General features: G+C 45.5%; 1 long non-coding RNA gene across 1 annotated transcript in view; it reads right to left on the bottom strand.

The window, feature by feature from the left end:
* Positions 1–8288: 8288 nt before the first annotated feature.
* Positions 8289–25166, bottom strand: part of LOC135396196 (uncharacterized) — a 160672-nt gene continuing 143794 nt past the window's right edge. Inside the window, exons 2-3 of the long non-coding RNA XR_010423352.1 lie at positions 8802–8905; positions 8289–8304 (exon numbers count right to left, since the gene is read on the bottom strand). This is a non-coding gene — a long non-coding RNA (uncharacterized LOC135396196). The remainder of the gene's footprint in view (positions 8305–8801; positions 8906–25166) is intronic.

Here is a 25166-nt window from a genome sequence, read left to right as displayed (position 1 = left end):
TGTATGTACTGTTACTGTAGACATCATCAGGGGCGTAGTACGACGTGATTCAAAACGATACTTTTTAAGAACGCCCATTAACTAGAAAAACGAAGGCGCCTTTCTACGCATTATTCCATTATAAATTTATAATTGAAGCTCACGCTTACATCTGAATGCAACAATATATATATATATATATATAAATTGGCTGTTACCATTCATTGGGCGTCTGCCATCTTCCCTTCCTTTTTTTACCACTACACATATCCCCCCCCAACTTCTACTTATTTTTTGTCTCCCTGGTGTGGCAAACAGCCAAAGGATTGCCAAAGGCAGCCACAGGGCCATCTTCCGATCCTGCGCTGGTATCCTCCTTCTCATCTGTTATGGACGGACCAACACGGCTGAACCGCAACACCAAAACCCGTATAGAACCGCAACAAATTAGCGAAAGGTACATAGCTACAAAGTTAGTGGCACACGAAGAAACGAAGCAGCGAAGCAAAATATCAAATGCCAAATATTCGCAATTCTTATTCCTTTTATTTGCGCTCTTTGTCGAATCATAGTCGCGTCAAGTGAGTGGAGTCTGAAACACTTGCGCACCGGGGCGCCTCCTTAACGCAACCATTATCTTATTCCGCGTCTGTGCTCGGCGTCACGTCGACGTTCAACGAAGCCAGACGCGAGTGCTTTCACCTTTGCCGCGCATGACGAAACGCGGCGGGAGCGCGTTTTTCTCATTCACCCAGCATTCAGTGTCGAAGAAAGACACGAAAGAAAGGGAGACACGAAACAAAAAGGCTGCGAAAGCACGGGAGGAAACCGGATCGTTGTGTTTTCGAGAAAGGCCAGACGGAGGAGAATAGGGACATACCAACGTTGCATAACACAATTAAAAAATTAAATGTATCGGCGTACGAATAAGGATAATGCGGTGCTCTAATTACTCTTGCCAGACAATAGCTAGCTAACTACAATAAGAACAACGAGAAAGGGTTTTATCTTTTGAAGTACGCCTTTATTTTGTTGTGCCCTGGGAATATATTGTGTCGCCAAAGGTCATTGTTTTAGCTGTGCTCTTACGTTTTAATATGTGTGCGCAAGTGAGCTGTGCTTGTTACATCAGACTCAGCTTTAAAGGAATAGTTCGCTCCCTAACGAAACTATATTAAAAAAAACGTGCTGGGCGTGTGCAACGAACAGCTCCCCCTGGATCCCTTTCGTTAAAAAATCGCTGCATTTTCCGAGTTTTCAGTATTTTCCTGTGGACGCCGGCGAAGGAGCATATTACGGGAGGCTGCGATCGGCTCGCGTGACGTTTCATGACATTGCTTCAGGTCTGGCGGTAGGAAGCCCCAATTCTCTGCCAGGGAAACGAGAACGCCCTTTTGTCGTCGCATTGTTGCCAGACTGTCGGAGCGCGTACGTCATTCTCTGCAGGAAAGCCTGCTTACGTGGGTCTCGCGGCTTTCAGATGGCTACAATAAATCATACCGCTTGAACTGCCGGAAACTAATGCACGGCCCTGATAAAGTTCGAAATACACTACTCTCTGCAACAGGAGTCAACTAATCGATGCTTGGAGCGCGAACTAGCCGTTTAAGATTGTTTGTTTGTTTGTTTGTGTCAGTTTGTTTGCTTATATTACAAACTGTTCGCTCGCCAAGCATAGTTCGCGCTGCAAGCATCGATCTATCCCTTTAAGACCCGGCCGGGGACGGTAGCAGTGTGGGGGAGATAAAGATTTTATTCCAGCACCGTGTGTCGGAGACTTACGACGCTCGTCAAAAGAACCTCAGGTGGTCCAAATTATCTACAGTCCTAGCCTGCGGCCCGTGCGGCATGTCGCCATACAAATAGTCTGACTCTCCTTATGTGTAAATCTACTCCTAATTATTATTATTAAAGATTATCATTATTATTATTATTATTATCATCATCATCATCATCGTTTTAAGAAGTGAGAGGGAGATATGGAAAGCGAAGGGGAAATTTTTGGAGCGCTCATTGACGTCACGCGCTGTCACGGTGCGGTGTCTTTGCAGTGGATGAAGAACAAAACGTGCTACATCGAAAGCGGAATACGGTACAAATTATCGTTTAAGATCGAGGTTTCTCTTCCAAACATTTGCGTCATAAATCAGCGTCCTAATCTTCGCACTGACTTTTCGCAGACAGCAAAGTACTGAAATTGAAAAATTGAAAAGGTAAATAAGTGAAACAAAATACAATTGCGCCATCCTGTATTACGAACAAGCAGTGTTGTACCCGCTACCAAGACGAAGTAACGGAATGCCGCTACCCGGTACTTCACAAAAAAGAAGCGCAATAGTAGCGTCAAATTTGAAAAAGTAAAGCGACACCGCTGCCGCTACCAAATAAAAGCAGAGCAAATACTATGCCGCTACTTTTCCGCTACCGTATCCTTCTCTAGGCAACACCTTACCGTAGGCATCTCGTTGTCGAATGTGTCTAAGGACGGTGGAATATTTATATTCCCTCGGGCACAGCCAGCCTTGCAGCATAAAATATACCATTACCTAGAACCCAGATATATTACTTCACGTTGGGCTTGATGTTAAGATGATGCGCATTCAAACGATAATTTAATGCACATAGCGCATATGTGCATTTAATAATTTTCCCGTCACAATGTTTGGAACACGAATGTTTTTCTGGGATAACAGTATTTTGTTCAAGATATATCCACGAATTCCAACCTCGAACTTTTCCGTCTGCTTACTGTTGATGGATTGATCAGTTTGATGGAGATTGATGGAGTCTCTCGATCGTTTGATGATCCTTGTGGTCAGGTGGCGCAACTGCCATCATAAGCGACCACTCATCGCGTCATGAATGGCCAAATGGTTGCTCATGCTTTCGCCAGGGCCAACGCAACACCTCTCGTCCGTAACGCGCTGCCTGCCCGTAGCGTCCTTGTGTTTCGCAAATGTGAGCTAAACAACTTCAATATGCGTAGAATAATACAAATTATGTTCCTAAATATATTTCATTGCAAATAGCTTACGAGAGTTAGTGAAATTGAGGACCTCAATTACATACGTGCTGAAGTAATCTTTTAAATCACTCAGTGTTTTCACACATCAAGTGTCATGGAACAGTGCGACCTACCGTTTCCATCTTTTTCTTTCTACTTCTATTCTATGAGGAAGATCGTCACGTCAATCTGATTGAACAAATATAACTAAAAGGAATAACGAGACAAAAAAAAAAGAATTATATTTAGCCGTTATCTCGCTTTTATTCTCCGTGTTCCGCCACGTCTTCCAAGGTGGCAGTAGCGGAGAAAGAGTCCACCGCTACACATACTTTTAACGGAAATACTACCAATTTATAATGTAGCGGCGGTGGTGGTGGTGGTGGTGGTGGTGATGGTGAAAGGGCTTGCCGTTGTCGGCCTCACGTATGTGGGCAACGTCACGACTGACGCCCTGGGGAAATGTGCGTCCTGGGCCGACTTCTAGGGGAACTGTGCCGACATATGTCTGAAACCGTCTGAGGAAAACCCAGGAAAAACCCCAGACAGCACAGCCGGCACCGAGATTCGAACCCGGGTACCTCCCAGTCTCCCATAATGTAGCGGGATCACTGCACCGCTACTGAAAAAGTAGCGGTATGTACACTGTATGTACACGGTATGTACACTCTATGTACAACCATTGCGAACAAGCTTCCTCATTCTTCAGAAACGGGTGCCCTTCCCTTCGTGTAGATGTTATACGTGCGGTTGTTCGAGGTCACCCACGGGTATACCGCCATACGGGCTTGCAGTGCGCGAACTCAATTTGCAAAATCGATGGGTGATTAGCGTGTCTGGAAACTATTCACTGCGTATCAGGCCCCATCCACTGTTGCCAGCCTCACTGGAATTAGTGTATGGGCAATCATGCGCGCGTAACATGCGGGACACTTAAAAGAACTGCTGATAATTATTCTGGTCGGCGACGCAGACCCACATGGGAACGTTCCAAGCATTACTTTTTACTTGTTCTGCCTACCTATCTGTCTATCCGTCCGTCTCTCTGTCTTTCTCTTCTCTCTGTCTTTGTCCCTGTCTCTCTGTGGACTGAGGTGGTGGCGAGGTGCTTTTGTAAATGAGAAATCCAACTGTTTAGGTATCACAGTAGTTAGTTGTCTCGCCGCCATACGTTCCATATTTCAAGAACGTGTGTACCTACCCCCCACACACACATGTGGCACCTCTATGTGTCTCGATTTGTTGGGTTCCCAACTAAGCTTGTATGGGTTTTGTTTGGCAGTGAACGCCGACATAAACCTGCATTCCCGGCTAATCGCCCCGGTCGGGGGGGGGGGGGGTGACAGCATCGCCGTCCCTCATATTAGATCCCCTAGCTATGGGGTAACGTTCCACCCCTAGAGTGGAAAACCACCACACTTCATCGTCAAAATATAATTGTTGTGGTTGTTAGTGAGCGCGCAGCAACAACAACAACAATAGATGATGACGATGAGATGGGGTGTTTCACCGCGGTGGTGCGGTACCCTGCCCCATTGCACGTGGAACATTATGTGAAGATGATGAAGGAAGGATGAAAATACGAGAGAGAACTAAGGCGTCTTGGAGCAACCTAGTGGACGACAGGAAGTCCATGAACTGGTGAAGAACCCGACGATGGAGCACAGGATCTTCATAGGGGCCAATGAGTGCAGCTAAATTGAGCGGCCTCTTGCTGATACGGGCAAGCTCATCACCAGATCATCATCGCCTTTGCGGGCAGCAGAGTGTACATTCCATAAGAGTGCGCAGCAAGAATACCGCCTAAGGTATACGAAAGTGGGTACAGTCTGCAGCTGAATAAACTACATGCCGCGTTGACTCCGACAGATTGCGGCAAGCTACTTGACAACTCGAGGTTTCTAAATTGGGCTAAAACTAGTTGGGACACTCTTGCAAATGTCGTTCGTTACATCATGTACTCGTTGTGCTGCACGCCTAAACCTCGATCTCGCTGCCTGATTGGCGAAGACGCCAGCGGCGACGTCAGAGCAGGATGGGTTTCGGTATTCGCAGTACCGATTTTCTAGGCGTCTATTAACCCACTTTTTCTTGTAAAACTTGGGATGCACGTTCACGTCGTTGCCAAAAATTTCTTTAACATTTAACAGGCACAACTTTGGATAAAGTGTCGCAACCCCCTTTAAAGGGGCACGAAAGTGCACAAATTTCTCTTCGCTGAATAAAAGATGCCGTTACCTCTACATTGTGAGAGATGTGAGCATAATGTTAAAAAAAATGTACGCGGAACAACCTCGCATCCTCTACACAACATCTTTTTCTTTTCTTCTCTTCTTTGTCTTCCCCTCTTCTTTTCTTCTTTTCCTTTTCTTTCCTTTCCCCTTTTCTCCCTTTTCTTCTCCTTTTCTTTCCTTCTTTTTCTTTTCCTTCCCCCATTTTCTATTTTTTTTTAATAGCAAGCCGACCTCCGTCTGGCTGACCTTTCCTTTCTTTTTTTTTCTTAATAAACATATCTCCCCCCCCTTAGGATAGGACTCGCAAAGCAGATGGCACTCCAACATTCGAAGCTCCTCAAGGATGTCTTCAGACCTCTCGGTGCGACATTTCAAAGATGCATTCATTGACGATTCACATGGTCGGACGCGTCTCCCGGATCGCCGATGAATAAGAGCCAACGGTTGCTCATGAATTGCAGACGGTTCGCTGTCGCGCCTCGATAGTGGTGTGTAAATATTTTGCAGACGCTCACATTTCTTTCGTCACTGTACAGAATGAAAAAATAAAAATAAATCGGTCGGATAAAGGTAGAAAATGCGACAGTGTACAACACTTCAAACCGTCCGAGACGATATACATAAAAGCCTGGAAGACATTCCAGCTGCCGGTTCCCGTTCAATTCCAAATGGGAACATCGTCGAATGTGAGATTGCGCGAAAGGTGTACACGGAATGGTTCAGTAAACAGAGGCGAACAGTAAAAAGAGGTGTCTGAGTAGGCAGAGTAGTGTGTCTCAATAGCGTACTATCACCGAATGTGATAGACGTTCGCACCTTTGCTCTGCGCGAGGAAACAACAACAACAACAACATGGATGATGATGGGATGAGGTGAATCAACGAGGAAAGATATGACGGAAAGTTCACAAGAGCGTATCGGAGCATTCTGTGGATGTCAGTTGGTTTTCAGAATTTCTCAATATCGTATTTTTGAGAAGTTTAGATGAATGGAGGAGGATTGGAGGGGCATACCTGTACAGGCTGTCCTGAAGAGATGACGACGCCGACGATGCTGGTGATGATGCTGATGATGATGATGATTACGCAATGCACGCGTTTTCTTCGAAGTTCTCGGTATCCGACGTCTCAAGAAATCCTGATGGAAAGTAACCATTTCTGAATCCTGGAAGCACGCGAACTGACAAGGACAACACAAGCCTCAAGGTGCGCAGGAACATGAAAACGTGATATTACCGAAGGCATGGCATGAGGGGCGGGCAACAGGGAACTTACATGGGTGATATATTGCTTTCTTTTTGTTTTTGTTTTTTAGATGAACAGAAGAATACCTCTAGTGGCAAAAAACGAAAAAGAAAAAAGGCATGCGGTAGGCACGCAAAGCAATCAGCACAGCATCTACGATGAAGAAAAATACGCCCATGGCTCGTTACGAAATAAGTCTGACTTAGTAATGCGTACACGTATGCTCGGGTAAGGGTCTTATGTTACTGATGGAATGCAAGGTTGACGTAAATGACTGGAGCTCGAGGAGACTTTCTTCGTTTTCTTGGAATGGTCGGTTCGATTAGAACCATAGTCAGGATAAAGGATCAGGTTGTCACGAAAGGGTAGGACGATGGTTATACTTATGCAATATGTCCTTAATGGATGTCCTGCGTCTATCACGCGCAGGAGGAGGATATTGAAGTTCGTCTTTAAGCTAGACACGCTAACATGACGCAGATATGATGACCGAAGATCCAACGCGTGGCTCTGTCCTGAGTGGCTTCGAGGAAGTCAATTAGACAGCGCTGACGGTGAGTACTTGAAGTACCAAATACTCAAGTACTACTTTAAGTACATTTCAAATTATCTACTTTGTACCGCATTTTAAAGTGGTGCATTCCACGCCAAGTGATCCAGCGATGCTGGTCGACCATCGACGATTGTCACGAGAAAAATCGGAGTTCATTGCGGTGGTAGACATATAACAAATCCCAATTGTTAGCCTCGAACACCGCCGCGTTCCGACGGTAGAGGGCTCTGAAGGGCTGTGTTGCTAGAGGGCTAAGTTTGCGCTGCGAGGAAAAAGCCATACACCCTGTGGAAGCGTGTCGTGAGCGTTCTATTGCACCGAAGAAGGACGATGCCATCTACTTACCGAGTCTCAGTACTCTGCTATAAAAATTAGGGTTTGGGGAATTCTGGGAAACACTGCAAAATTTGCCAAACCTTGACATTTTTTTAATAAAAATGCCTACAGCCTGTAACAAAACCAAATTTTGCAGGTGTAAAGTCCATCAGGACTGCCTTCTAATAAAAAATGCTGAACTTTTTTTTCTCAGCGAGTTAGGTGTATTCAAAAATCGTAAAATTACAGAAATCATTGAAAAGTGAATATTTCAGTGAGAAAATTTTCGGCGGAGATAATAAGCTAGAAAGACGTGCTTTACACAGAACTGTAGAAGAATATCTCATTTATGCGCAGAGAAAAAAATTAGAAATGTACTTTTTGTTAAACTGAAGAAATTAATATTTTTCGGCAGCATACTTGAGACGTAGGCTTCGCAGCGCGGTCATCGAGTATGAGCACACCTTGCGGGAGCTTTACGTGACGAACTGATGGGGTACAGAACGCGGTATATACTAATGGGGTGTTTAGCAACGGGCGACACTCATTACATGCCACCGCTCTCTTGGTTACTGTGTTAGCGAAGACCGACGTAAACACAGACAGATAAAGGGGGGGGGGGAAGGAGCTCGGATCTAAATTTAGATCGTCCGCATCCTCGCTATGCGAAAAGTAACTCTTATCTCGGTGCCAGCAGTCCTCACGATCTCCCTTGGCTGAGGTAATGGAATTTTCCTGCCCGGTGGAATCCTGATAAAGACGAACACATCTGTCATATTGCTTAGTACAGAAACTCCAAACGATCCACCTCGACCTGACAGCGGAGAAACCATCCACATAAGCCAATCCGTCATACATAAAGGACAAGCGACATCGTGCCCACAGTAGCAGGATAATGTAGAAGACGGTCCGCGGAGAGTGCATTCAACAAATGTGACATTTGCCCTGAAGATGTACGGCATGAAAAAAGGTTAGCTGTAAAAAAAGAAAAAGAAAGAGCATGCTCTGAGTGCAGGTTAGATACCGATGTCAGTTCTACGTGGCGTTAAAGCAAGTGACACGTGTTTCAGAATCCCTGGAGTACATATACGCGTTCCTTGATCTGCCTCTCGTTCAATTTTCCATACTTGCAGGAATGCTTTATATAGCTCCTTCTGTGACCCAGGCAGCACAACGTACTGAAAGGCGAGTGCAATGGGAGTGGACGGGTAGGTGGAAGGCCTTGAACAGGCCCGTCAAACTAAAGAACATTGATAAGACACATACCGTCCCCCCCCCCCCCCCCCCGCCCCATTGCATTCGACTTGCAGTACATTGTGCTGCCTGGGGAGGAGCATCGCGTTTTCTCGCTGGCGAGTTTTTTTTTTTTATACTTATTTGTTGTAGTTCTTTAGTGTCTGCTATATGTTCGACGCAAGAAGTATACGATATTGCAAATGTAAATCATCCTCTGTGATCAGGTGACAACTTACTTGCCTTGGCGATCCTCGTCTGACATGATTCATTTTCACGGCGGGAAACAGGAAAGTGGAGACCCTCTTAGCCTGTCAAGTCTCGCTAACGCAGCAGAGAAGTCCTGCGGGGAAACAACATTTAATATCCAATATAATACACACGTGTCGGTCGGGAACAAACTCCTCTACTAAAAATGTTCTCAAACTATCTTTGAAACCTTTCTCTCTTGCTTGTTTTATTTCTCGGGATCACAGCGTCGCATTTCAGTTATCCCTTGAAGGTCCGAGTACATTATACAAAAAAAGGAAGGAGGAACACAGCACAATGCACGCTAGACATTTGTAATACAATGAATAGTGACACCAACTATGATATCCATAAAAAGTAATTAGAGCAAGACGAGGTGTTTAATTGATTTGGTCGCCAGTCGCGGCCGCCGGTGGTTCAGTCTGTAGCGTGTCCCGCCTGCCGATCCCAAGATCGCGGGTTCGAACCCGGCCGAGGACGGTGGCGTCTTGGAGGAAGGGTACATGTTGCTCGAATACGCCGTCTTCTGCGAGGAACGTTAAATGTGGTGTGCCGTGTGTCGAGGTTTCGGCGCACTTTAAAGAACCCTCAGGTGGGCAAAATTAATCCACAGACCCGATCACTACTATGGCGTCACTCGTGATCGCTCTTGTCTCGCGACGTAGAGCGCCGAATTAGTATTATTCGTTGTCTTGCGTTGCCAGTTAGTGTCTATCATGAAAAAAATATAGACTTATGGGCTTATTGGCTGACTTATAGTCAGCCAATTTGTGTGGCGCCATGGAGCACGTGCCACGGGGTAGGACGGCGGATAATTTCGACCATCTCGGGGGTGGGGGTGGGGGGTATGTTTACTGAAAAAAAGAAAGGGAGGAAAGGTTAGTCAGGCGTAGGTCGACTTGCCATTACTTTAAAAAAAAAACAAGAAAACACACACACACACACACACACACACACAAGGGGGCCTTAGAGGCTGATTGAGAGGCCGGAGGCATCAAGAAAGCTCAAGATGGCTGCCGTAACCGCACCCTGGTTGAGCGGGGCTGGGCCGAGCAGAGTGGCCAAAGAGACGTTGGGGTAACCAAGTTGCCGCAAGTGGCGTTGGAGGACGAGTCGTTGAGAGAGATACCGGTTGGAGGATAATGGGCAGTGCTCAATGTCGGCTTCCACGCAAAAATGTGTGCAACTGGAGGAGAACACCTCGGGTTCTTTTGACGTGCGCCGGAAATCTCCGGCACACAGTGCTGCCTATCAAAAATCTGAGTTGAGTTGAGTTTATAAGGAAAGAAAAAAATGGAGAAATAGGCACTCTTTACGAGAGCCGGCTACTCCAGATCACTTAGGAAAACACAAATGGCTATCTACTATAATCTATCAAAAATCTATCAAGTGTTTGTTTAAGGATTACATAAAAGCTCTGTACTGTCTGTAATTTGTGCGATATTGTTTGGTGGGTCATTCTAGCGGTGTATAGTCCTTGGTAAGTAGGAGTTGGCGATAAAAGTCGAGGATCCAAATCGGACGAATTTTATTTTGGTTGTTAACGCGTGATGAAGATCATATGGGATTTTATAAAATAACAGTGCCTCATGTCATGATGGGTGCAAAAAAAGTTTGTGAAAGAATATGCTGCCATGCGAGTTGTATTCATTCGTGATAAATCTGATAGGACAGTTTTGAATTATTTCGAGTTCGTCGCTTAGTTTTATCTGTCAAGGGCCCCATCATGATGCGATGTGGCAGAAGCTTTCCAAAAATGTGATCGTTGACTTGTTTTCGTCTTTCAAGCAGGATTTCCCCGATCACCTACATCATTGGTAGTGGAGTGCTTAGGAAAACGTTGCACTACGAAAACACCGAGTTCCTTGTCTTCCCCTCCGTGACGGTAGCAAAAACAACTCTAAAGAAATAAAGTTAACGCGAGACAATTGGCAGGATATCCGGTTACGTTAGAAGTCAACAGAAGCCAACTCAAGACAAATTGCTTTTCCAATAGGAGAGGACGCCACGTTAGAGGAACGGGGACCGATGAGAAGCTTGTTTACGTTGTACTTAATGAGTATTTTGTTCTAGAAGGCAGAAAGTAAGTTTTCTTTATCGTGGCGTGACTCTGAACACAGTTTTGTGAATAAGAATTTTCGAAAGAAAAGTTCTAAAGCGCAACCATGGTTATCGCACCGTGCTGATAATTCGTACGTTCTTCCGGTGGCGTCCTGATGGAATACATTTGGATTGAACCAGTTGAACAAAATACCTGTTCGGTGTTCCTGCCGACCTTGTAGAGAGGAGATAGCCCACGCACGATGTTGTCAATACGTCAGCTAACGCAGCTTAGCGCAAAATGTCACATCAACGGCTTGCTCCCACCTTTTGAGGGCATTATGTCTTGCACGGTGTGAGCGTAGCACGCTCCAGGCGGACGACCTTATTTCAGCATGTAGTCCGCCCACACGGTCAGGAGCATTAGGCTACGGTGCTCTCAGAGGAGACACCGCTAGCACGTAGGGCTAAGCTTAATTCTCTGGGAAAACAAAGCCTATAGCTTGACGAAACTGCGCTATACGAAGAAAGCACACGCCAGGACAACAAGTGAAGAGGATATGTACCGTATTTTTCCTATGTAGGACGCGCACGTTATACATTCAGAAAAGTGTCGCGAAGAGGCACTGCGCGTTATCTACCGGTGCGCGTTATACTTCGAAGCACGATTGTGGTGCGTGTTATGCACCCAACTTTTATCAATTCTCTCTAATTTTAGGGGGCGCTATTCATCAGTGCGCGTTATACACGGGAAAATACGGTAGGTTGAAGCGAAGCGATAGAAGGTTCGTGGTAAGCCGGTTGCGGCACTTTGTGTAGATGATTGTCTCAGTATCGTCGATCTGTGGTAGCTGCAAATGACTACCTTAGACGTTTCACTAAATTACACACAGCTCGCAATGCTAGCGGCTAATTGCCTATGTGTGCAGAGTAACAGGTTCTATGGGGAGTGTAGAGCAACAGTCCTGGGATGGGGGGGGGGGGGGCGTACGCCTTTAACAGAGCCTTTTGACGCACCTATCTGCAACCTTGTGGCCAGCGGTCCGATATCGACAATGCAACAATAATACCGCAGACACGCGGAACAAATGTATTCATTGGCGGAATGAAATAACGTGTCTTGCAATGCGTTGCTGGCGTTTTATTGCCTAGCGATATGTCTCTTGGGCCGACTTCGCAGGGAACTGAGCCAAAATTTGTCTCATATGTAGGCTCCGACTTTTTCGGGTTAAACTCATCGATGCCGCCCGATTGTTCTCTACCGACTCAGTTCCGAACGAACGAAACTTTGGTCCTTAGTTTGTCGGGTTTTCGCCTTTAGGCGCCGCATGGAGAGGCGTGTTTCCGACAGTTTTTGCTGTTAGTGGTATCTTTTGCCGGCTTCGTTTTGTGGCGCAACAGGTGCAGGGCCGTCGCCAGAGTCGCACCATACGTGTGATGTTCCCTCTTATCTGGTCGTTACACAAGTATATTGTAGTGCACTTAGAGGCACAATTGACGGTGCTAAGTGAAGTAGAGTTCTTGCGCCGCTGGTCTACCCGTTATAGTTCTCTGAGGAACGGTCGTGTGGTCGTGCATGTTTACTGGTTTTCCTAGGGTTATCCGATTGTGAGTGTATTAATGTAGTTACGTCTACCTTGTAGTATCTACCTGAGTAATAAACAACATCCTGACCAGGACGGCTTCGCTCGCATTCTTCTTGAAGACGCGACAATAAGCCACGCCCAATGCTCTATTAGTCAACCTTCTTTCACTTTCCCATCCTCTCTCTGTAATCTCATCTCCCCAAATGGATTTCTTCGTGTCGTTCTGAGCCTCGTGTGTCTATGCTTCTTGTTGCCGTTGCCCGTCTTCAAGCTCAAGGTTATGCAGCCCACTTCGAAATTTAGATCAAGTAGTTATGCGTCATGAGTTAGTCAAATCTGAACTCACTAGTAGTCAATATCGTAAACGTATTCCACGAGTGCTGACTACCGCTATTAATCTTCCTAGTCCATAAGTTAGCCCACTCGATATGAATGGCCGCGTTTCGTATTAGACGCATTTCCAAGCGGTCCGGAACTCCTGCGCATGCGCAAATTTTCCCTCTTCGGTTTTATAATTCAACACGACGCACACACACAAACATAAATTGAGATGATGACACGACGCAAGTACTTCACGGCACGTATCATCGTTATAAATTTACCACGAAGCTTGCGTGTCATCGTGCTCTCAAGTACAGTCAAACTCCTTTACAACGAAACTCAGGGGACAGCAAAAAAAAAAATTTGCAGTAAAGGTATTTTCGTTAGAAAGGATGTCCATTATTTGACCTATAGGGCTCCAGCGGGACCGCAAAAAAATTTGCTGTAGTGGTATTTTCGTTAAAAAGGTGTTCGCTATAAAGGAGTTTGACTGTAGTACGTCGAATCGGGAAAGCACTCAAGCTTAAAATTTAAGGTTTCGTGTAGGGAGGCAGTGAATTCCGAGCAGGCTGCAGACACATTCACTCGAGCGAGATCCCAAAGGAATTGTCTAATAAACGCCAAGCAATTGATGTAGAATGTGTGACCGCATTCCTGTATCCTACTATGCGCCAACAACAACAACAATAAGTAACGATGATGTAGTGGTATGTTTACTATGCGCCAGACGGCAATTTGTCATCTTGTTCTCAAAGAATTTCGATCATGTAAGGTGCACTTTAATTCGTCACAGGTTTTGTATAAAAAATTCATTATATTTGTTTCTATCCACGCACTTTCTATCGGAGAGAGTATATGTAACAATACTACATAATTAATTAATTAATTAATTAATTAACTCTTTAATTAAGGGCTTTCGCGAAAAGGTGAGCTAGCGCAGAATGTGAGACGGTCCTCGTAGAAAGTCATTCCTTTTTTTTTTTTTTAATCCTTAAATGAGCACGTCGAAATATTCATCGCCGAAACCAAAACCGCATGCATCCGGAGCGTATGTGTATTGAGACCACGACGTCCACAGTCGGCGGCTTACCTGGGTCGCAAAGCGGTTGATCTGGCCAGCACATCAGCACCGACACTCTTAAAAATGAGGTGGTGGTGGTGGTGATGGTGGTGATGGTGGTGATGGTGGCTCGCCGTTGTCGGCCTCGTAGAGGTGGGCAACGTCACGACTGACGCCCTTGGGAATATGCGTCCTGGGCAGACTTCTAAGAGAACTGTGCCGACATGCGTCTGAGAGCGTCTGAGGAAAACCCAGGAAAAACCGCGGACAGCCCAGCCGACATTGGGATTCGAACCCGGGTACCTCCCAGTCTTGACGTGACATATGGCTTCACCACAACTTCACCACAAAAGGAACTTCACTACATAGCACGCTCCTAGCCAGACGCCACCATTCCGAATGATATCATTCTGTGTCCAGATTTGTTCGAGACAAGGGGAGGATACGTACCTGGGACATGCATGATGTCTCCCAGATAGGCGGCGGCGTACTATGTCCCTAGTGACGACTTCGAGCATGCGTCTCTGCTTCCCTATGAAACGTCATTCGTAGAAGCTGAGCTGTTTGCTATTCTTGCTGCCTTGAAGCATATGTCTGCTTCTCCGCCTAGTGCCTGGATGGTACTCACTGGCAGCAAAACGGCCCTAGCTATCCTGGTATCTTACTCTGTCAAGATAGTCTGCGATGTGCATTCCCCGATCCTCGTAATATACAATGAGCTCCTGTCCTCGGGCCACACTGTGTGGTTTGAATGGGTCCCGAGCCATGTCGGCATCCCCGACAATACCCACGCTGACGCCGCGGCAAAACGTGTCCATTCGTTAGAGCCGGTTCGTGGAATACACATCTCGACATCCGCCTGCCAGCTGCAGAGCTACGCCGCTTCCTTGCTGTCAACAAAAAGCTGTTTGCCAAGGACGCTGCCAGGACCAACCTATTCTTGTGATCCACTGACCCAATGATGGAGTACACTATCTGCAGTCGTGTCTCAAGGAGGAAAGAATCTGTCATACATCGGCTCCGCGTCAACGTACGTCGCCAGCACTCCGTTACTGCTGTTAAAAAATCAAAATTGACCAGCAAGCCACACCCTTATGATGAAAGATGAAAGCCTCAGAACATCAACTGCCTCATGCACACCCTTATGTTCTACCTGTAACGCTGAGGCAGACATTCGTCACCTTCTTCTCGACTTCCGCCGTTCCAAGTCCTTGCGCCACAAGCTCAAGTCTCGCCTGACCGGCCTCGGATACGCCATCTCTCTCGCAACACTACATGGCACACGTAGCAGTGTTGTAATCGCGGTGCTTCTCCACTACCTGCGTGATACCGGTTTCCTCAGCAGCCTGTGACATCGTGTGTAGGACGGCGGAAGACCTCTGACCTCTGACCCCGCAAGGAATAGCAAGCCGCCCTTTCTGGCTGACTTTTCCTCTCAAAATTAATAGACCCCCCACCCCCCTTTCCGAGATAGGTGCCTCCTCCCATTGTCAACAAATCACGACACAGAATCATATCGTTCGTTATGATGGTTGGCTAGAAGCATGCTATGTGGTGAAGTCATGTTTTAACAGGACGCAGTCCGCTACAGTCGTGACGTAGCCCACATACGTGAGGCCAACAATGGCAAGCCGGTTCTCGTCAACACCACCACCCACCACCACCTGTTTTAACAGTCACTGCAGAGTTGGCGAGAAGTCCGAGCAGTACTCATAGTCTTTGCAGTGCACTCCAATCATCTTCATCGCTTTAAAGCATGTGACCCTCTGACGTGGAGTGAGCGCTGTCCTTCCTCCGCTCCAAATGTGTGTGGTTTCGGTTCATTTGCACGACGAATTTCGGCGATGGATATGTCGATGCATTTGCTTCAAGATTCCTAAAAAAATAGAATGGCTTTCTATTCCCTTTGTTGTAAAACATGATGTATGTTAGCATCGATGCAAATAACTATATTTTTCGTTTCTTCAGGTGTAAGCTTATCAACCCCCCCTTTTTTTAAAGAACAGATAACCCCCTGAAAGCCCATTGTATCTACTATAGTTGTGTTCAAGTTAAGAATGGCATGTCGAGAGCTGTAGGTGAGTTTTATAACGTGACTTTATTAGACTGGACAATGACAGTAATTATTGTGAAACATAAATATGAACAGAAAAAAAAAATAGTAATGCGACGTTTTAAACACTATTTCGTCTTCTAGTGGTTAAATGTAGAAAGAAAAAGATGCGCTGACAGTGCCATTATGAGGTTGAACACGACTGTACCGCTGATGTATCGAATATAACTGTGGTGTGGGGCTGATATGCTATACAGGGGTTGCTGAGCACATAGATGCTCGAATCAAACATCCTGATACTATCATTAACGACTTCGTAACTGGTTGAAAAGAAAGGGCCTAGAATGTTCGCTACACTGCAGTCTCCCCCCAGTTGAACGCATCGATACACCACGAATGTGACGATGGTTGCTCCACCAATCCGGTTTGTCTGAATCCTACAGACGAAATAACATTAATGTTCCCGGAAGGACTGGCGTAACCCAACGTGTAGGCGTCGTCAAACGCTACGCGATAGCTGAACGCGGGATTTTTATTGCGGGCGCTCTAGGGTTATCGACGGAAACGGGACGAAGAAACTTCAGTGTCGGTCATAAGTTGGGATACATATTATGTCCTTTACGAGTAATGGTCAGGAGGAACGAATGTGATCGACTGTTTCAGAGACTGACTCATGGGGGAAAACCTTTTCTATGTTAGTAACATCAGATGATGGAAGAACGTTCAATACATAAACAGTATCGGCTTCACTTTAAGAAATACACAGCGTGTGTGTGTTTTCTTTTGTTTTTGTTTTTTTACCGTTACAGAATTTGTTATAAAAAAAGCTATGTGAGAGCAGCATAGATGTGGTTTTTGCAGTTGAGTTCTACGGCCAGGCTGACATCCTCTCGAAGAAAGTATATGCAACTACAAGATGACTAGTTACCTAAAATTCATTAATGGACTCTTTAATTAGGGGGTTTCGGGGGAAAGTGGGTTATCAGAATGAGAGACCATCCTAGTTGAAAGCCATTCCACGTTTTAAAAATCCTAAAACACGCACGTGCGTTGAGATATCCACCCCTGAATTTTGATATGCAAATGAGCCTCCGCTGACGGAGGCCTACCTGGGCCGCAGAGCGGTTAATTTGGCCAGCAGATTAGCACCTACTCCAATCATCTGCATCGCTCGAAAGCACATTAAACTGCTACTGCCGACTACTGCATTACACTCGATCGAAAGCGTATTAACAACAGTAAATTCAAATACTAAGTACTACTTGATCCTCTGTAAGCATCCCCGCTTATTCTATATGTACAACATTGTACTTATCCCTATTTCATGTCAGAAGAGAACAAAGGCAGACGACGAGTAAACAAAAAAAAAACGATGCTATCCTTGTTAATGCTGTCCGTTACACAATACAAGGACGCATTACTTTTCCAAAGAGCCCCGATCAAGGAAAGCACGAACTGGGTGGAGTAATCTTCCGACGGCTTCTCACGCCGAAAGACTTTGAAACTTTCTCTGCGGCACGCGACGCGAGTGTACAGCTGGGTGTTGTCTACCATGCAACCTCCAATAGACTGATTAGCTCTGATGAACAGAAGGGTTAGCCATTTTGTCGGGTACACCACTAGGGGGCGCTGCGGGCGCGTCGCCTCTTGAGGGCGCTAACAGGGCACTCCGTGCACTCCGCAGATGACGTCACTGCTCTATTGGGGAACATGGCTGGAGACAGTGGGAGGAATGGGAACAGAGGTGCGAAGTACAGCGCTCTTTCGCGGGCGACGGCGGCGGCAACCAAAAAGCCTCGTTATCATGCTAGTTATAGCCTTGTGATCGTAAACACCCACCTTCTTATGAACATTCCTTTGAGTTGATGGGGTCTTCAAGTGCACGATTTAGCGTAAGTACACGCAAGAAGGGTTACCTTTTGAGATTTTAGTGGTCTCTTCCCTGCACAAAGATGACAGGGTGTATACCCGAAAATATTTCATTTATGCATTTGCCCATGTAGATTTATTAAAGCTACGAAACCGTTTTTATGGAAATTATGATAATGTGAATATTTCCAGGATATTTATGACCATACAACGTGTTTCTTATCTTGTCAATGAGATTGCAGACCTGTAAATGTTGTATGTGATTACAACCGTGCACACTTGCGGCCTTGTAATGGGTTGTAGTGCCACTTGACCGGTAAGTTGGACTGGTAATAAAAATGGGCGATGCGCGCGCGCACGCACACGCACATACACACACACACACATACACACACACACACACACACACAAATGGGATGATGATGATGAGGTGGGTCATTCACCGCCCCTAGTGCGGTACACTGCACCATTCCAGTAATTTTCACAATCGTAGAAAAACAATGCAGTATTAAGACTGAAATCAAAGTTCGTATTTTTTGCCTGTTCTTCTATTGGACCATGTCATTTAAAGTTTGCCTGCACCAACTAATTAAGAAGCCGTGTTATCTGCCCTATAGTAACCGTACCGAACACACAACGAAAGCAAATATCTGTATGACTATAATGGAAGCCCCATGTGTCCCAGTTAATTTAAAATGAGCCCAATTACACGGACAGCGCGCGCCAGCAATTAACAACAAAATGCCTCGTACCGTCTGTCACAATACGGTTAGCATTGTTTACCACGACCTTTAAAACACTCGGCGTCCTTATGTCACGATCGCAAACAGACACCGACAATCCCGTAGCTTACTTCATTTACCTTACGAACCAGAGCTAAAACGCGTATTTTTCGGGAACGCACTTGTTTCCGTTTCCTGTCGCATTTCCAATGCAGGCGCAGGGCACGGAATTATGTATGAGACGTAGAAGCCGCGCGCGCTTCTGAAACAGGTTTATTCTAAAAGGAAATGTCCGCTACGAAACGCACGTCTGAAAACGTCGGAAAGACGGGATTGTTTTCTGCGTCGATGTCGTGGAAGGGTAGAGTGTCTGGGGATTTGTCCGCGTCATTCCGTAATGTTGTTCCGGTTTTCAGAATTTCTATGGCGCGCCAGCTATTCGGGTACTGCTTGCGTTTTTTGAGCTCCACTCTACGTTATAGTATGTCTAGCATAATATGCCTGACAGAGAGAGAGATATTTATATATACGCGAAATAAAAAAGGAATATGTTCTCTTGCCTGAACATTTTCGTGAGCTCCGTGTTCCCCAGTGACTAGTTCACCACAGGATCGCCAGGTGGGTGACGAACTTGATATTAAGGGCGAAGTAGTAGATGAGGCAATTAAACGTAGAAGGACGAACAAAAATATCTGAGATTCCCCGTACATGTTTTTAAAATAGCCTCACGAGGGATTGTTTATTTTGAGTGAAATACAGGGTGTTTCGCCTAATGTGATAAAAAATTCTAACTGGCAACGAACTCGCCGGAGGATTGTGGGACTTTCGGCAATTACCTTCTGGAAACGTTTGCTACCTTGAAGGAAGGCTTTGGACAAGTTTTAATTGCGGGAAATTTATTTTATTTAATTGAACTTTGAAAATTTGGTAAGCCACGGCGTTCTTTGCCGGACATTCCCATGTCTTGGTACGCAATGCAGCTGATTTATTGATTGATTGATTTGTAAAAGAAAAAATGGAGATGCAGCTGATTCCTCGGTACACAACGCGCCATTGATGGCTTTGCCGCAGTTTCAGTATACGCCCGCACTCAATCAAATCATAGTGCACACGTTGTTCGTTCAAACCTAACAAAATAACGCCCATACGCTCGCAAAAAGCACACTCAACCAACAGGAACGTGTCTGTAGCCATGCCTCGCAAACTTTCCAAATATGCCTAACTGACGCAGCCTTAGTTCTGCGTCTTCTTTCCATTTCACTCTCCCTATAGTTCCAAGCTGGCACAACATCCTCGCAGACACCGCTAAAAGTCATTTTCTTGCTCATTCCCATATAATGTGACGCGCAACCTGGTAACAGTGCCCCTGCATCCAAGCATGTCCCCCGTGCTTTGCTTCGAAGCACGCGCGTGCTGTCAGTCTGGTAAAATGCAATTTATTAGACATTAAGTATAAGCCTGGAATGCGCCGGCACTGTGCAATCTGCTGTGCCAAAGGCGGGAACGCGAGCTTGCGGAAGCACGGGAGACTGACAGACGCTTGTTGAACTTTTGAAACTTCTCAGGCGTTCCCGGAGGAACCTGCTCGAAAGGAAACACAGAGCTGTCAGTAAGGCTGACACCTTTTTCGTCGGCCAAGGGAGGGGAGGAAAGGGGAGGAGGGGATGATGATCGCGATTTCCATTTCGCTGCAGTGTATGTTCCACTGCACGCAGCAAGCCTTCCTGAATGGTGGCAAACGTTTCCAGAAGGTAATCGCCGAAAGTCCCACAATCCTCCGGCGAGTTACGTCACAAGTTAGAATTTTTTTATGACGTTAGGAGAAACATCCTGTATGTATATGTGGTCCTAGAGGAAGAAGCGTCCACTGTTCTTCTATAATTTCTTTGTAACCTTACAATTATGTAAATTGGCACTCCGCCCTCTAATTTCTTCAAACATGCTTTGCATGCTCTATTTTCTCTAAACACCTGCACGGAACGCGCAAGGGGCACTAAGGTGGTAGAAGAAAAGGTTAAGAAACAATGAACGCGTTTATTTCATTTTATTTTTTATTCGCACACCGCAACTTCTTTTCGCAGTGCTGGGGACTAAAAGCTTAAAGCGAGTTCATACTGTAGTTGTAAGTAAGAAGCGCATGCATAATGAAATTTTCAAACAACAAACTGCTTTATATATTCATGCGTATCTATAGCGTGAATATAAGCGGCACACGGTAAAAGGAACGCACTAGAAGTTACGAGACGACGTTATACGATGGATACATCCTTCCGTCACATTTAGACCGTTGTATTTCCGGATTTTCTGTACGTCAAATTCGGGGGATAAAAATCGGGTTTTCTTTCAGGCGCAGTAAAATAGGATACAATCGAGTGATAACATGTGGGACAAGCTGATTGTCGCGTAGACAATAAACAAATAAAAAAAGAGCACTTCTCGGCGTTTCACATTTCAGATGACCACAAGGCGCCGAGAGTGCCGTACTGAATTAGCAATGCTTAGCGTTGCATGGATTGGTGGGTGCGTTTGCACTTTTGCAAGTTCGTTTGCAGCGTTTCTTGGTCTCTATACTTGATTCGCATTTAAATTCAAAAGCGCTAGCGGCACCCGTACGAGACAACCTCAGTTTTATACCACTTCGTTGTAGAAAGAACATGAGCATCATCTGCACTGTCACCTCTTTTACTGAGCTTCTACTTTTCTTACTCTGCTACGAGACCGCGGTGGAATTCTAAATGGAAAGGAGAGACAACCAAACGCAACGTTCACAATTTGACAAGTTTGAGTTTTCTGCATAGTGTAAACTTGCTATTAACAGTGGAGTGATAAGCGATACAACGCCTCTATATACGTCTCCCTGTTTGTAAACAAATGACGTGTCATAGTGTTCGGCAGCGCCACCAATTTGGTAGAGTGGAACTACGATGGAAGCTAGGAGGCGAACAAGGTCGCGCCTGAAAGCCACGGTCTTGAGGGGACTACGATGGTCCTTGAAAGGGACTCGACCCCCGGTCCTACTTTTCTTTCAATAGGAGGCAGTGGACAAGTGTCCATTCGTGAAACCCAGCCCTCCCCTTCCGATTTGTTTCGGTTTCAGTCTGTTTACCAACGTCATGATGACGTTTCTCGGGTAGAGGTCTATTACTTTTGTACCTTCAAGTGTCGTCCTTTCAACCACGTTGGCGGGAGAACCCCAATTCAGTCACAATATCCTCTTGATCAGTCATCCTAACCAATCCAGACGTTTTCGTTGTATTCCCGCTTCATGTCGTTGGACTTTTGGATCAAGTGACGTAACCTACAGTATATCAGTATTATCCTGGGTGATGCCGGGCATTCCGTCTCCCAGGCACCAAGGGCACGTCTATGTATCCTCTGTCCGGCGTAATTATTGGATTCCCGGTAAGGAGCAACCCCTTGCTCTTCGAGGCAGCGCCTGTCGTTAAGCCTCCAACCTGCTTGTCGTTGTCTTGGTGGTGTTTCGTGGAGTTTACTGTAGCAAGAGCAAAGAGGTTACGGACAGCAAAAACGTGAAAGTACGTATGAATGGATGATGCACGCTACACCTTAAAAGGATGATCGGGTTAAAGGAAATGTTAATTGTGCAATTAGTAAGTCAAAAATGAAGTATCAATGTAAAATCACGTTTTTTTTTTTTTTTTTTAAGGTATCAGTTATGCCAAAAGAGATATGCTCCATATTAAATGGTGGAAGTAGATGGTCTTCTAGCAAGAGCGCCGGTCGAAACGCTACAAACTGCGCACCAACAGATAGTGTTCGCATACGCGTGTATACGAAGTATGCGTCGAGTTATTGCTAGCATTGCTAGCTCATTCAAAAATGAAAATAATTAGTTAGATATTTTTGAAAACTTTGGGAGGACAACAACAACAACAAATACGTCTAGTGACGACGAGTGAGGAGATTTTGGGAACCAAATGATGTGCGAGGGCGTTCGTTAAACACCAAAGTATTTCTCCTACTTGGTATTGTTCATGGAGACGCAAGACGTGGCGTACTTTATGGATGGTCTTCGACGTAGCAGTGAATCTATTCAAGCCTTCCGCTACAAAATTCGTAAGACCAGCAACCTAGATGTCTATGTAATCTACGTCGATCAGAACAGAGCAGCTGCGCGGGAGTAATTTCTTTCAAGCATGTTTTACACCCACTTGGATAAGTATCTTCTCCCCTCAGAAGGGACGTGTACAGAATTAGGCTATAACTGTAAAGCGTGCTTCACTGCAGATGTAGTCACTGTGCGGCAGAGAGGGCTTTACAATAAACTTATCGTACCGCGTCTATCTATAGCGGCTCTTTCACAAGGTACTCTTCGCGATGTGCTAGGATAGATGCGTTCTTCGCGATTCGATCGCGGTAAAGCGCCATCTGTTCGATGAATACTAATGTTTCTCGGCGCCGCTAATGCCGCAGGCAGTAAGGGCATGCGCTCAACCGAATGGGAAAGAACGATATTTATAAAGTGTTTGCTTTTGTTTACAGTGGTCTCTCTTCCACTTCAACAAACTGATACGAATGAATGAACACAAGAGGTCCGATGACAGTATGTGGAGGGAAAATCCTTACGTTATCAGCCGTCGATATTTCAAAAGTAAACTGTTCTTGTGCTTTTACAGATGAGGTGTTTCTCCTTTCCTTCGGAAAGACGACCAGGATCTTTGCTGTGAGTACGGCCCCAAATTGTATTTCGACGTAATTTGTTTGAAATGAACAGAAACATCGCACCGAGAGGAAGGAAAAACACTCTCTTTCCTGCCCCTCCCTTTCCTTAAGCAGGTGCAGAGCACAAGAGACATTCCGTTTCACTTCATCTCTGGGAACAGTAACATATGTTTCACCATGACCAGAATTCAGGGACAGGACACAGAAAGCCGGCTTCGCAGGATAGCAGATAACCATGCAAGAAAGCCAACTTGACGTATTTGCACAAGGATGTGTGAGGAGGAAAAATTCGGGGAAGGACTAGGAGGAGAGATGAGAAAGAGAACTTTTACCGTCATCTGCTCTGCAACAACACCGAGGGCACCCAGGGCACGCGCGAGCGCTCGTGCTCAGGTAATTAAAAAAAATGCAATGCGTGTCTGAGAAATGGAAACGTGCATCAAGCCTTTCGTGTTGATTGAATGTCGTTGCGAAATGAAAATTCGCGCTATAGAAGCTTGTGAAGCGAAGTGATTGGCAGGCATTGGAAAGGCACGAGCTTAATATTGCCACGAATCATCATCGCGAAACTTCCAGGGCAGGCACGAAACGGTACATCTCATCCCGGCGCATGCTGAAGAAGAAGCAAGAAGCTTCCAGACACATCGCCTGCTCTCTGGCAAACGCACGTGCTGTTTCTAGACTTTTCGGCGCGACGCTTAAATGCTTGTGCGCTCCAAGCTGGGGCATTTTCATTCTTTGGACTCAGTTGTGTTCAGAGAGCTATCACTCTTGTGTTTTGCTACCAAGTAGTCTAATAAACCGTTCGCTGTTTATTCGACGACTCGCCGACCCATTTCGCTTCGTGACAATATTAATAATTGCTGGCGCCGACTATGATCATGAGTGACGCCACAGTGGTCGGTTTGTTGATAGATTCGTCTATTTGTAAACAATTGCATGATGCAAAAGCAGCTATGGCTTTAAGGTAACCTTTAGTGGAAATTAATAGATACATGAACAATGTACTCGACAATAATCCCTATTACTATTAAAAAAGAGTAGACAGGGACGTCCAGAGATTGCTATTGCAAAGCTCCTGTTCGTCAATGAGTACCAATTTAGTTGCATTTACCGGACCACTTATTTTCAGGCTGAATATTTCGTTTTCGTACATGATGGGAAAATGTTCAATGCCTTGAACAAAACTGAACTCGAGTGACCGGGGTGACAGCTAGATAGCATACGGATTAGGCGCCTTTGCAATGTCTCAAAGGGTGCTAGCTCCCACCTCTGGTGTTTGCATCTCTGTATCTCGCTCCTCTCCAACTCTGCAAGAGCTGAGAGATGACCCTATGAGTCTACGTAATCGCGCGTTGTCATCGCAATATCAGATGACATTGAACGAGGACAAAGTACAGACAACAACAACAACAACAAAAAATGAAGGAGAACTGATAATGACATGGGATGTCATGGGATGGGATGGGAAATAGATATTGAGCACTAGCAAGAACACCACATGCCTGCGTGAGCCAAAAATAATAACGAGGTATTTGATACAGGCCACAGGCTCTATTATTGTGTCATTGCTCTCTGAAGAAAAAACTTCTCACGATGGGTAAATCATATATTCCGTTTTTACAAGATTTTGTGTAAGAACGTCGGCACTCTAGTAGTATGGTGATAATGTCACTGATTTTTCCCAAATGTTACCAATGCACGTACCGATGAGAAAGGTGACTAACACCAGCTGCCTGTCACCTTGTGGCTTGGCGACAAATGTCAAGTAGTCACAATGGACTAACAATATAAGGTCCCCTTCGAGCGCCAGAGGAGATTTACATCGCAAGTATTACACTCATAGAAAAACTAACAAAAAGCGAAACTACGTCATTACATCGCAGACGAACCGCATGTAGTATCTCAGGATGGTCTGCCCTTGGCCTAAGCAGAAAAAAAGTCATATTCGGTGATTCACATCCGTAACTGCAGCGCAAAGAATCATTGAGAGGGGATCAAAAGACAGGGCGGAGGAAAAG

The sequence above is a fragment of the Ornithodoros turicata genome, chromosome 5 (assembly GCF_037126465.1).
Source record: "Ornithodoros turicata isolate Travis chromosome 5, ASM3712646v1, whole genome shotgun sequence".
Classification (NCBI taxonomy): Eukaryota; Metazoa; Arthropoda; class Arachnida; order Ixodida; family Argasidae; genus Ornithodoros; species Ornithodoros turicata.
This window is presented reverse-complemented; position numbering and strand designations above follow the sequence as displayed.